This window comes from Balaenoptera ricei, chromosome 15, assembly GCF_028023285.1.
Source record: "Balaenoptera ricei isolate mBalRic1 chromosome 15, mBalRic1.hap2, whole genome shotgun sequence".
NCBI classification, from domain to species: domain Eukaryota; kingdom Metazoa; phylum Chordata; class Mammalia; order Artiodactyla; family Balaenopteridae; genus Balaenoptera; species Balaenoptera ricei.
Genome location: NC_082653.1, coordinates 85394250 through 85407249, shown reverse-complemented (window position 1 = coordinate 85407249; position 13000 = coordinate 85394250). Strand labels below are relative to the sequence as shown.

Genomic DNA, 13000 nt, shown 5'->3' with positions numbered 1-13000 from the left:
AATTCCCAGATCACTGCTTTTTAAAGTAAAAATTTAAGAGATTCTGAATTCAAATGTTGACGGAGTGAGAGAACAGAAAAACAAACAAATGAAAACATTCAAAGAATTGGATTAAGGAAACAACCTTTCTTCCTTAAGTGGATCTGCCGTGGCTCCATCCCTCATGTCAAGACCTTAAGACAAAGTAAGTGCCTGGGATGTAGCACCACCACCAGGGCCACTCATGCCACTGGGAGAGCCGGGGGCGTGGAACTGGAAGGAGTGCCTGCCCTCCCATGCGGCCTGCTTCAGCATCTTGCTGGTGTGTGAGATGTGGGAAAAGCGACAGGATTTACTTTCAGTTTTGAGAGCCATGACTCATTCTGCCTACATTCTCTCAATTCTGGCCATATTTTTAGTATTAAAAAAGAAAAAGAAAAGAGAGGCAGATCATGAATCAGGGAACATAGAAGCCCACATCCTTTCAGTTCTACCGTCAAACGATTAATAACTCCTCACTTTTGTGAAGCTGTTTTCTTTCCAAGAAAAATATAAGCTTTGTGTCCTCTCAAAATGGTTTTTCCTGCTTTTCAACAATTAAAAAACATTATTTCAAAGTAGTTTTCCTTTTCTCCTGGACTCAGGGTTGTAATTGCATGATAGCACATTTGAGTAAAATAATTTAGAAATGAAGCGTTCAAGAAAATGATACGTGAGGGGGCAGGTAACCCACGTTTGCAGAGTTCAACTGTCTTACAGTTTACTCATACCTTTTAAGTCCCTTTCTACTTCCTCTTACTCTAGAAGACATGGTCAGTGTTCCTCAGAAGCTGGGCAGGCTTTTGATTAGGGATCAGTTTGCTAAGGTTCCCCAGGTGACATTAAAAGCGGCTCCAGCGGCATGAAATTCTCCTCTCCCTGAAGCAACAACGGGAGGTGGTGCTGTCCTCACCTCTCACAGAAACCACTACACCAGCTCACAGGGGCCGTCAACCAAACACGCCCTCGCATAAGCAGGGCTCTGTTCCACAGGGAAGAAGGGGGCCTGCTGGCCCTGCCCTCTGGCAACGCTCTGCCGCCCAGTCTTTTGTACCTTAGGTAAGTGCACGTGCTCGTTCTGCCAAGCTCACTTCTCCCAACACCACCGACGTGTCACATTCGTGCAAAGCTGGGATCTGGGGGCTGGAGGGAGACTTAACTCAGGTAGGCAGACTCAGACCTGGAGGTGAAGGGCTGATGCCAGCACTCAGCACATGGCCAAGCGAGGGCGGAAGCCGGTTCCCCGCAGTCTCCCTGCAACGCCTCTCCTGCCACTTTAACACAGTCCTGTCCGGCTCATACCGCCAGCGCACAAAGAGCTCGCTTTCAAAGGGGTTGTTCTGCCATAAGAGTTTTGGATGTTTCAAAGTTCCGAGAGAAACTCACCCTCTTCTCTAACCCTGTGCACAGACAGTGAGACGGGGGTGACCGATGTGATGTGAAGAGCACCTCCCCTCCCACCAACAGGGTCTGTGCTGGGTCAGCTTATGGTGAAGATCCACCTCTACCCTCAACAAACAGCACAGACACCAAGCAATTTTGCCTGACAGCAGTATTTTATTGTTATGACACTGTCTTGTGACCCACTTTACTCCCTACTCCTTACTTCTCCGTTATAAGCAGTAATTAGTAATGTCAGTGTTCTGGCTGGATTGCTCCAGGCCCATTAATAATGCAAGGGCAGGAACAGGATGAATGCATAAATGTGCAACAGAGGTTTCAAGGTTAAAAGCAGTAATGGGGAGAGCTGGGGGGAGGCAGGCGGTGTTGGCAGAAGAGGAAAGCGTGTGTGTGTGTGTGGTGCGTGTGTATGGTGTGTGTGAGAGAGAGAGAGAGAGAGAGAGAGAGAGAGAGAGAGAGAAGCAGGGAGGGTGTGGGGGAGAGAGGTGATGCGGAGTTAGTTTTTTTTTTTTTTTTTTGGAGTTAGTTTTAAATTTATTTTTTAAAACGTCCAGCTTCCCTTTAGGGGCAGTAGTATGTACAGCGAAGCACTTCTCAGTGTCCTTCATCAAGCTGAGTATAGTTTCTCCTCTCCTCTGGAGTGGACACATGCCTCTGGCCACCTGGTGGGGAGGGTGTCAGTGCTAAGTCTCAGGCACTGAAGAGTTACCAGTGTATGAAATTGAGGTCAGAGGAAACTATGCCAGCATCTTTCAAACACCTTTCCGGTGTTTTAAATGACTTCTCTTATAAAAGGCAATGCCTGCTTGTTCAGCAAAACTGGTACCTTCCCACTTAAGCTTTTACAGGAAAGTCAAGACAAGTGATGCAGAACAGGTCCTGGTCTGGCAGCCAGGTACTCCTTCAGTGCAAGAGACAGAAGACGATGTTGTTGCAACTGCTTCCCCATCTCTGCAAATCTCCATCCCACCGTGTTTCCAAGGGGGGATTTCAAAAGGTACGATATCCAACATTCCTACACAGATCTTTGTATTAGAACCAAATGACAGCAAACAAGCCTGCAAATTAGGCGTGGGAGAGGATTAGCATGGCTATCTGAAAAACATTTGCTTAGGAGATGGGGGAGGGGGCCCTGAAGCAAGGTGGACAGCCATTTGTGACTCCTGAGCTGTTTATAGCTACATTACCTTCTAAGCAGACACAACCTTTCACTTGTCCCTCACCTACCAAAAGTGAACTGCTTTACATACTAGGAAAGTAACAACTTTCTCTGCTGGTTTCACAACCAAAACCAGACATTTTAAAAGCTGGTGATAGCAATGCTTGGGTGAATCAGAACCCATCCTTACTTGTTAGTCAGAAATAAGTCTCTGTGGGAAAAGGAAGCAGTTGGAATCAGCCTTGAATCATAGTTACTGAAAGCTGTATCTATTCCCACGGGGCTCTGACTTCTGCGCCAAGGTTTTCTCACTGGCAGCATACGGTCCTGTGTGCTAGAGATGGGGCTCCTGCAGAAAGGCCAGTGAGAAGAAAGGCAGAGCTGCCAGAGTTCCAGCTCTTTCCACTGGCCACAAAATTGCATCACGTCACCTACAACCTGAGGCAAAGCACTCCTTTTGAGGGTGGCAAAGTCAGCCCTCACAGGGATCCAGGAGAAAGGTCTATGGGTTTGAAAATATACAAGCATGTTTTAAAAATCACATGTCTATCATTCAAGTTCCCTAAAAACAAATAAAATAAAATCCTTTTGTTTTAAAAGTTCAGAGATGACTGGGTTGATGAGAACGGGTGCAGTTATCTTTTAGTTGGAAAAGTAGTACAGGCACAGTACTCCCCCTCTCCCACCCTGCCCTCAGAGTAAGCCTCCCCCAAAGCAATGCCCTGTAACCAATTTCTTATTTATCCTTCCACACAGATTTTATTCACATGTTGGCACCCACCTCCTCCTCCTCCCATGTGAGACCCAGATATAAGCATACAATACCCACTGTTCTACACCTTGTTTTTATTTTATTTTTTTACTTAATACATCTTGGTGATAGCTCCAGATTGGCACAACTGGACCCACGTCGTTCTCTTTAATGCTACGGTGTACTGGTTCACAAGTCAAATCTGGTCTGTTGCCTCTTTTTGTAAATATAATCTTAACTGGATCACAGCCACGTTCATTTGTTCACATATTGTCTACGGTTGCTTGCAAGCTACAAAGGCAAAGTTGAGCAGCTCTGACAGACTTATATGGTCCAAAAAAGCCTAAAATATTTATTTACTATCTTGCCCTTTACAAAAAAAGTTTGCCAACCCCTGGTGTATGCCAGTGTATGAATGTCCATATGTAATCTGTTCCCTGTTGAACATTCAAGTGGAAAATGGGTATCCTTAAGAATAAAATTAAACTGTAAACGTTGAGAGGCACTAAGAAGGATGAGGAGGAAAGAGCAGGAACTAGCTGGAAGAAGCTGGCATGAAGAAGCAGGAGTAAGGAGGGAACTGCAGGGCAAGCCACAGCCTCCCAAAGCGTTACTTCCTTTTTTTAGAGGAAGTAAGAGGCAAACTGTAGGTCTTTTGATAAAAGGAAATTCCCCTGTGCTGTATCAAAGCTACTCCCTGTGTTTGTGTTTTTCTAAGTTAGGCAAGGCTGCCTGAAGCATACTCTGACCAAATTAGGAAGCAAGCAGGCTGATGTCTCTAAGCTGGTCACCACGTGGCCAGGACGCCCAGGCATGCATACACAGTGATGGATGGGGAAGGAGAGACTCAATGCAAGAAAGAAATGCTATTTGCTTGAGAAATTAGCCTTATAAAAATTACACTTAATAAGAATTAGTAATTGTTCTTGAAGACGAAATTCATTTCCTGCTTCTGACAAAAAAACCCAGGGCTTCCAAGGTTTCTACAAGGGAAGAATGTGGGAGGTGCGCAGTGGAGATGAATTCTTTGGGGCATTTTTCTGTTTACTCCAAGGGCAGTGAAGATCTTGCGAAGTACCAAGGAAAAACATACCAATTAGCTCTCTGATAGATTAATAAGATATTCAGTTTTACAGTACTGAGAAAAAAAGAACTTAGAAAGGTCATACTAAAATAGAATTGTATAAATTTCTATTTGAAGACTGACTACTCAACTGCTTTATCTGCCGCAAGGATAACATTTTAAACTAGTCTTACACTTTCCAACAAGGTTGAGGTATGCGATACTGAATCAATCATTCACACTGAGCTTGTTTCTGCCATCTCTACGCAGTGATATTCTTTTTCAGGAATGACTTCTGAGTTAACTTTTGATTCTGAGCCAATGAGCTCAGAATCTACTCTGACCACCAGCACTATCTGGGTAATAAAATTTAACCTTGAAAATCCTTGCTTTCCTCCCAAATTTCCAGATCAGCAAGATTCTTGGACATGATTTTTATTCCCTTAGGAATGTGCTCAGTTCAGTTCCCGTATTCGCTTAGAAATCAGACATGCAGTTAGAGCTAAGGTAAGTTTAAATGACAAAGCAAATCCCAGTTCTTCTTTATAGGAAAATCTTCAAGGGAGCCAGGCAAAAAGATGTGGGCACTGTTCTTGGCTCAACCTGAGAACCTGCTCTCTCCAGCGCAGCAGCCGCTCCCCACAGAGAAGGCAGAGGCCCAGAGCAGCAATCTGCACGGGTGGCCACGGACTGGCGTGGGGCTCCTGTTGAAACAGCGTTTTCTGTGCTGTAGCTCAATTTGTGTTGAGTTGGTATCCTGGTTCCTTTGCCAGGCTGCATGCGGCAGGAAATGCGCAGCCCCTAGCTCCAAAGTGCTCTATGTGTTGTCAAAATTGCTAAGTGTTTGCTTTCTACCTATTCCTTTATTGACTTTGCACATTTATTTACAATCACCTAAAGGACCCATGAATTTTACAGGTAACACTATAAAGAACAGCTATTTTTTGAAACCCTGGTTGAACCCATCAATTAAGAACTGTATTTCTATTAGTCAAGACTTCTGTGACTCACCTTTAACTGAGTCAAACTGTACACTAATGGACCACTGAGGACATACACAGGTTAGAGAGCTATCCCTGAACCCGAAGTTCATGTATAACCAAAAGACGAAAGTGTGATAGTTTCCTCAAGCTGCGTGAACCTGGCACTTAACCCCTTTCTTCGTCTGCACAGTGAAGATGTATGGGCTGTACGAGTCCCCTCTACTCCCTTTATAAATCCAGCGCCTACAATTACAAATGGAGAGAACCAAATGCCAGTAACATAGAACCACCTGGGCAGGCTCAGTGCAGCTCCCCCTAACAGGGTCTGAACTACACACTTGTGTCCCACTAGACGAGCGTGAGCTGTCGACGGTGCCCAGGCAGATGGGGGGCCTTCCTTGCCCTGCTTTCCCCAACTGAGGCTGCCGCTCGGCGGCCTGGCCAAAGCAGCGACGTGGGCTCGGCCAACGTGCTGCTGTACCTACTGCGACGCGTCCCTCTCCCCAGCCTGTCTTCTGCTTTCTTACTGCAGTGCAGAAGGCACCACGGCTCTACACAAGCTTTGTTGCCCTTTTATGGTAGAAAAATGAATTGCCTGCCCAGCAGTGGAGCGGAGAGAGATGACAGAACGGAAAGTTGTCATTTGTTGTGGTTTTGGCAGCAAGAGAGTGTTCTCCCCTCAGCCACCCTTGGATGGACAGTGCACGCCAGGCATTCAGAGAGGGAAAAGCAAAAGCCCAGCCAAACTGCTCCCCGATGCATTCTTCCTTCGCCTGGGCGGTAAAGGGATGTGTTTATTTATGAACGGTATCAAGCCTCATTCTTGTGAAAATGTACCTTTTACAAAACAAGCCATAAAAAGGCTGTTTGTGTTCTGCTGAAAGATTTAAGCAGAGGTGTCTCAGAAAACATGGTTCCAATCAGATCGCATCCGAGGAACAGACTTCACTTCCTTGCGTAATGAGGATGTAGGACTGGAGCTGGGCAGGGAGGTGACCTCACTCTGAAGGAGGGGTTGTGGCTTTTACTGCAGCCCAGCGCAACCTTGGTCCCTGCCTCCCATATGGCTCAGAGGGACAGGAGAGTAGCCACAAACCCCAGATAAATGCAACTCCTGGGAAAACACAGCAATATCCAAGTCCCTGTGGTAATAAACAGCAGTTGGTACCACAAGGCCTTAAACGGTTTGCACTTCTGTCAGGAGGCCCACAGAAAAAAAAGCAGGCCTCCCAGCAGCTGGGAAAGCATGCTGTTAAAAGGAAAATTTAGCAAATCTCTGTATGCACATCAGAGTTAGGGAAATTAAGCCATCTGAGTGAGAATTTAAACTTAATCCAACAAGCTTTCGGCTGGAAAACAAGCCTTTTAAAATGTCTGGGGAAAAAACTCTGATGGTTACGTGGTTTTTTCCATGTTTAAAAAGCACCCAAGGACTAAAAAAAACAAACATGCTGGTACGGAACTGTACCAAAGCAGCAGCTACTAAAGGATGTGTCCAATGTCTCGTTTTTGGGCTCCCTCCACACAACACTCCCTATACCCACAGGGGCTGTGCTCCGGGACAGCCCTGCAGGAGGAAGGAGCCTCCTGGACACCCGTGCCCAGGCTGTGTCCACCACTGGCCCTGGGCTGGCGCCTCCACCATTGCTCCTGATGGCTGCCGCCCCTCCGCTGCAGCCCCCAATCAGCCCTCAGAAGACTGTGTTTCTTCAGGCCAATCCAACCCCATCAAGGCCTTCTGGAGAAGGAAAAAAATCACAGCAAGTACTTGAGGCACTACATAAATGGGCTTTGGGACCGGAGGGTTTGTTAACCGAGGACCACGGGAGCACTGTGTGATCCTAGGTCTTGTGGCACCAGATCCGTTACGGTAACTAAACTGACAAGACTTCCCAGCTCCCCTAACATTCTGTATCTCATCTCTCCCCAACTCCCACTCCTCTTTCATGGCTCTACAAGGTCCACCCTCCTTGCACTTTGATCACATTGTCCCAACATCAGGCCTGCAAATAGCTCCCTGGAGTGTCCAGAATTAGATCCACTGTCCTTACTCTGCTTTGCAAAGCCCTCTTCAATCTGGGCTCTGTTTATCTTCCTAGCGCCATTTTCTCCTGCTCTGTCACACTTGTCTACTGGCTGACCACTCATGCAGTTTTGCTCGTGTCAGAGTACCAGTCGCCCATCTCCACCCGTGAGGTCCCAGTCAGGCCAAGACCCTGCTCTTTCAGGGAGTATTTCCTGAGCGCTCTTCTGACTCCCTAGAGCAGTCACCATCACCTTCTCACTACTGAACTGTCTTCACAGGAGTTGGCCTCCTGTCGAGGCCAACCGAGACCTTAGGTTAGGGCTGTGGCTGCCCCTTTTGCATTTCTTCAGGCACGGCAGCGCTCAGTAAGTATCTGAATGACCAAGATTCCGACCAAGCAGTGATGTCCCGCCTGTCTTGGCACAAGTCTAGGCTGAGGGAGCAGCTCACAAACGTGTTCAGAGAAGAAGGAAGTAACATCAGGGAGGATAAGGGGCAAGACCCTCGTTGGCTGCTTCTGCATGATGGCTGGACAAAGGTTTTTAGGCAGGACTGAGTCCAGAGCTCTAGAGAGGGAAGGACCTGCACGGCAGGCAGAGCCATGGAACGAAGGGTTTAGGGCCAAGGGTGCCGCCTGGAGAAAAGATCCAAGCCAGGAGAGATAAAGTCAGGTCAGAGCGGGCGCTGGCCTAGGGGGAGAAAAGAAGGGTTTTAAGGGAGGCAAGAGGGCCTTGGAGGAAAGAGGGCTGTGGTCACAGGACAGGGAGCAACAGAGATTTTTAGCAGCAAAATGTGACAGAAGAGGGGAGAGGAAGGCAAAAGGACAAGCCGCTGTCAAAGACAAGAGAAGAAAAAAATTGCGATCTGTTTCACTCTCTTTGGGCTAGAATCTGGATCAGCTTCTAGGGAGCTTTTGAAACTTAAAATGCTTTCCATATATATGCTTCTGATGGGAAATAAAACTGAAAAGTGCTTTTATGAGGCTTTAGGGATTTGATCTGAGAAATTCTCTTAGTCTACTTCTCTTTGAAAACCAAATGCCAATGCCAGTTTGAAAGCCCTCAGTATTCTAGAAATCAGAGACTCTGGACTGGAAGGACACTCAAAAGGTCATCTGGTCTCCCTCCCGGCCTCGGGGCTAGACCGCACGTTGCCAGTCTTCCTAGAGGAAGGAGAATCTGTCGAGGGCTGTACGTGAGCCTCTGCGCAGGGCCCCAGGCTCCTGGAACCTGTTTCACTGGTTACATTATAGTCTAGCGATCCATCTTGGATTCCTGACGGGCAGTTGAAGTCTGTTTTCTCAGGGAAGCTGGAAAACATCAGGTCACCACCACTTGTATGGAAGAATCTTGTACCCACAGAGAAACTACACACATGCAGCCTTCCCTTCTCCAGGATGACTAGCCCTTTAATCTTCTCACAAATAGCTGCTGACATTTTCCTGTTATGTTACAAATTTTCCTCATCTCTTAAAAAAGTGACTACACCATGAAAAAGAATATTTGAGTGAAGGGTCTTGCCAGTTTCCAAGAGTGAGGTGCCCTCAAAGTAGTAAAGCAAAGTAGGTCAGAGCATAGACATAGAAAAGTCAAACACATCTAGACTTCTGTTTTGTAAATTAACTTATTATGAAAAAATTTAAATATATGCAAAAGTAGGTAATATAATGAACCCCATGTACCCATCACTCATGTTTAATAATTATCAGCTCAGAGCCAATGCTGGCTTCTCTAAACCCTATCTGCTCTCCCATCCTCCCTCTTCCAGTATAATTTCGAAGCAAATCCCAGACTACACATCATTACATTTGTAAGCATTTCAGTTTGTATCTCCAAAAGACAAGGACCCTTAAAAAACCAACGATCATACCAAAATCACACCTAAAAACACACAAATAATGATAAGTAAGAAAACCTTGGATTTGATTCAGGGTTGTCACCCTGATGTTGTCACCTGCTAGCTGCGTGACTTTGAGTGGACAAGGAGTAGAAAGCCCCTAAAAGCCGGCAAGAGCGCTGCTGGCAGGTACTGTGACTTCCGCCGGGTGTAACTATGATGCTAAACTCCCACCTCAAGGAACCCTGACTAGATTGGCTCTGACTTTCTGGCAGAGCAGCACACTAGCTTTTGGTCGTGCTCCTCAAGCCAACCTCAGCGGACTGCACTTGGTTTCTCAGCACTGCTCTGAGTTACCAAGGTGATTCCGAGTCCATCTTCTCACGGGACATTAGCATGTAATGCAGACGCAGAGCACAAAAGCTGCCATTTGGCTTCAAATGAGACGGCAAGGCTGACTCCTTCACCTGTTATACTGGAGACGAAGGGCAGTGGGTGCTGTGGGTCTGGGTGGTCGGTCCCACTTGGAGCGGTACACTGGCCACAGACACAGACACTCGTTTCTAACCGTGGCCTGGGAGAAGGCCATGTGGCCTCTGGGAACTACAGAGATGACAGAGGCCCTTCTCATTCTCTGTTTGTCTCCAAGTCAGGGAGGACACTGAGGAGTAAAAGACCATTTACATTTCTCAGCTACCACACAGCAATCGGAAAATGACCTTGAATTCAACAGGAAAATGACCTTGAATTCAACAGTAAACACAAGAAATTCCATCCAGCGGCAGCTTTAGCCTAGGCTTCACTCTGATTTTGCCTGAACATTCCTCTCTGCTACCGCTTCCCTTGCCTGCATTCCTCCTCCCTGACACAGACACCCAGGGGGATACAGGGTGTTTTCGTGCTTGTGCTATTACCATAGCAACAATTTTTCTTCTACCTGGAAGGCTGGAAGCCCTGCAGTGCTCTGTGCTGAGAATGCAAAGAGGGGACACTATTGCTTTGCTCTCCAACATACATGCACCACACGCACACACACACACACATGCACGCACACACAACACAACAGTCCTTCCTCAAGGACATCACGATGAGGATCGCTAAAACAAATTAAGATGCTGACACCTAGTAACACAATTAGTGAAAGACAAAAAGGAGGCAAATGACTCTATAAAAAGATATTCTGTAGATTATCAAGTCTTGAGGGATTTTTAATGTGAGATTTCTAAAGATTTTGAATCAAAATGCATCTCTCCTTTGATGAGGCCACAGGCACAGAAAAATGCATTATTTTAGCAAAATGTCTAAAGGCACTCAACAAGTAATATGTGGTTTCCAGAAAGAGAGGCACTCAAAGCTTCTGATCCGGGCTTCCCTGGTGGCGCAGTGGTTGAGAATCTGCCTGCTAATGCAGGGGACACGGGTTCAAGCCCTGGTCTGGGAAGATCCCACATGCCGCGGAGCAACTAGGCCCGTGAGCCACAACTACTGAGCCTGTGCGTCTGGAGCCTGTGCTCCGCAACAAGAGAGGCCGCGATAGTGAGAGGCCCGCGCACCGCAATGAAGAGTGGCCCCCCCCCACTTGCCGCAACTAAAGAAAGCCCTCGCACAGAAACGAAGACCCAACACAGTTATAAAAAGAAAATAAATAAATAAATAAATAAATAAATAAATAAATAAAGGGGAAAAGATGGTTCAATTAAAAAAAAAAAAAAAAGCTTCTGATCCCCGTACGGTTTGTGAACAGGGTTAGGCTGCTATGAGTCTGATAAGCAATGGCTAATGGTGGCCATAAAAACCATGAAAAAGGGTGAGAGTTCCTATTTTAATAAAGTGCCCATACAAACCTGTTAATCCACAGAATCTTTTTCTTTAAGCACCACAGACAGTATATTTTAGTAGAGACCAAAACAACAAAAGACAGACAAGGAGGTGTGTCCCTTTGCTAAGAGGACAGCAAAAAGCGAGCAGCCCCAACCTCCAGGGCTGCCTGCTGCACTGCACGTGTGGGTGATGGTCAAGACTCCAAGGTCAGCACCCTGCTAGGAAGACAATTACCAACGAATCATGGAGACGAACCAAAGATTTTTAAAAATATTCCCTTTGTGACTAATTCTGAGTTCTCCAGCAAAATGTACTATCAGTTTTGTTTCTAGGTCCTTCCTACACTCATCTCTTTGAATATCATTCCCTGAGATGCCAATCCTTCTGGATAGGGGTTAAAAAAAAAAAATCAAGGAGGAACCTGAAAGGAGGGGACACAGCAGTGGTGCAGACCAAGCAACTGAGACATGGAGAGCAAACCCACGAGCAGCTTGCTTTAAGACACAGCTCTCCCCAGGGCAGAACGGGGCTCTCTCTCAACTTGACCACTGTGGGCTGAACTGAGAGTGGTTATTTCTGACAGAACATACTGGTCAGCAAAACATTTAGCTTCAAAAATCTATCCCCTTTCCATTGTGGCATGCTAATAAGAAATGAAATTTTTTCAGTACATGATTTGAAAAATTAAGATAAGTGAGGAGTCCTCTTTTGGTCCTCTGATGGGACGTCACATCTGCCCACTTTAGGGGAACTCTGTGCTCTTGTGGTAAAAGATTTTACAAACCTGGGAGAGGTTCCTCCTTTCTAGGAATTCCTGTCCTCACCTGAGCCTGCACCGCACCTGTACACACTGTCAGCATCAGTCTCTGCCTTCCTTGTACGGACAGCAGCTGTTTGCTGACCGAGGAAGTGTTGGGCAGTGGGGTAAGCACTTCAGCTACATCATGGCATTTAACGCCCCCCTCCAACCCCCCTGGTGTAGATTTACTGAGATAAAACTGACAAGCCATTTACTTTTCACAAAAGCTCCACGACATAGGTGTAATTGTTCTCCTTTTATAGATAAAGAAAATATGGCTCAGGGAGATGACGTTTTTACCCTAGGTCACAAAGCCAAGAAGAGGAAGAGCTGGAATTAAAGCATGAGCAGGTTTAACAACAAAATCCCGGTCTTATCCACTATGCCAGACTGTCTCCTTAGCTGCATCATAAGCAACAGTATGGATTTCTTTGATATTTACAGCCTCATGGCACCCAGCACAGGGCTGGACCCAGAGCAGTGCATCCATGAATATTTCTCATGTAACTGTATTCAAAAAGAACTCTCAAAACAGAGAACTTACTAATAAAGCCCAGCAAAAAAAGTACTTGTCCCAAGCAATGCTGACACAGGAGAAAGGCAAAGCCTCTTCATTCTACAGAGAACAGGAAGTTCTGTGATTTGTCTCCTAGAAGGTGACAACATTTTAACCCTTTAAAGCAGCTTCATTAAGAAGCATCAGAATGTTCTCTGGGGGCAAGACAGAGCAATGCCCATTTCCTGAGGGTGAGGGAAGTCGGCAAAAACCCGAGGCCCAGGCTGCTGCTCTGCCCTCAGGCCCCAAGTCCATACTGACAGCTGTGTCTGGACCACCTTGGCTCTGAAATGCACTCCACCATCTGTTGAAAAGTTAGCAGTCAACCTCTGAGAGTTTCAAGGGGAGAAATCTGAGGGGCTGTGCCAGCCCCCAAGAGGAAGCAGGCATAGCGGCACTGCTTGTGCCCGCTTACCAGTCCCCTAAGCTTGGAGATATCATGGGTTCAGTTCCAGATCATGGCAAAAGCAAATATGCTGTAAAGGGAGTCACATGAATTTTTTGATTTCTCAGTGCATATAAAAGTTATGCTGACACTATACTGTACAATGTACTATTAAGTGTACAATGGCATTATGTCTACAAAA

General features: G+C 46.3%; 1 protein-coding gene across 5 annotated transcripts in view; it reads right to left on the bottom strand.

Annotated features, from left to right (window-relative positions):
* RNF216 (ring finger protein 216) overlaps positions 1-13000 on the bottom strand; it is a 194877-nt gene that overhangs the window by 82167 nt on the left and 99710 nt on the right. The window lies entirely within an intron of this gene.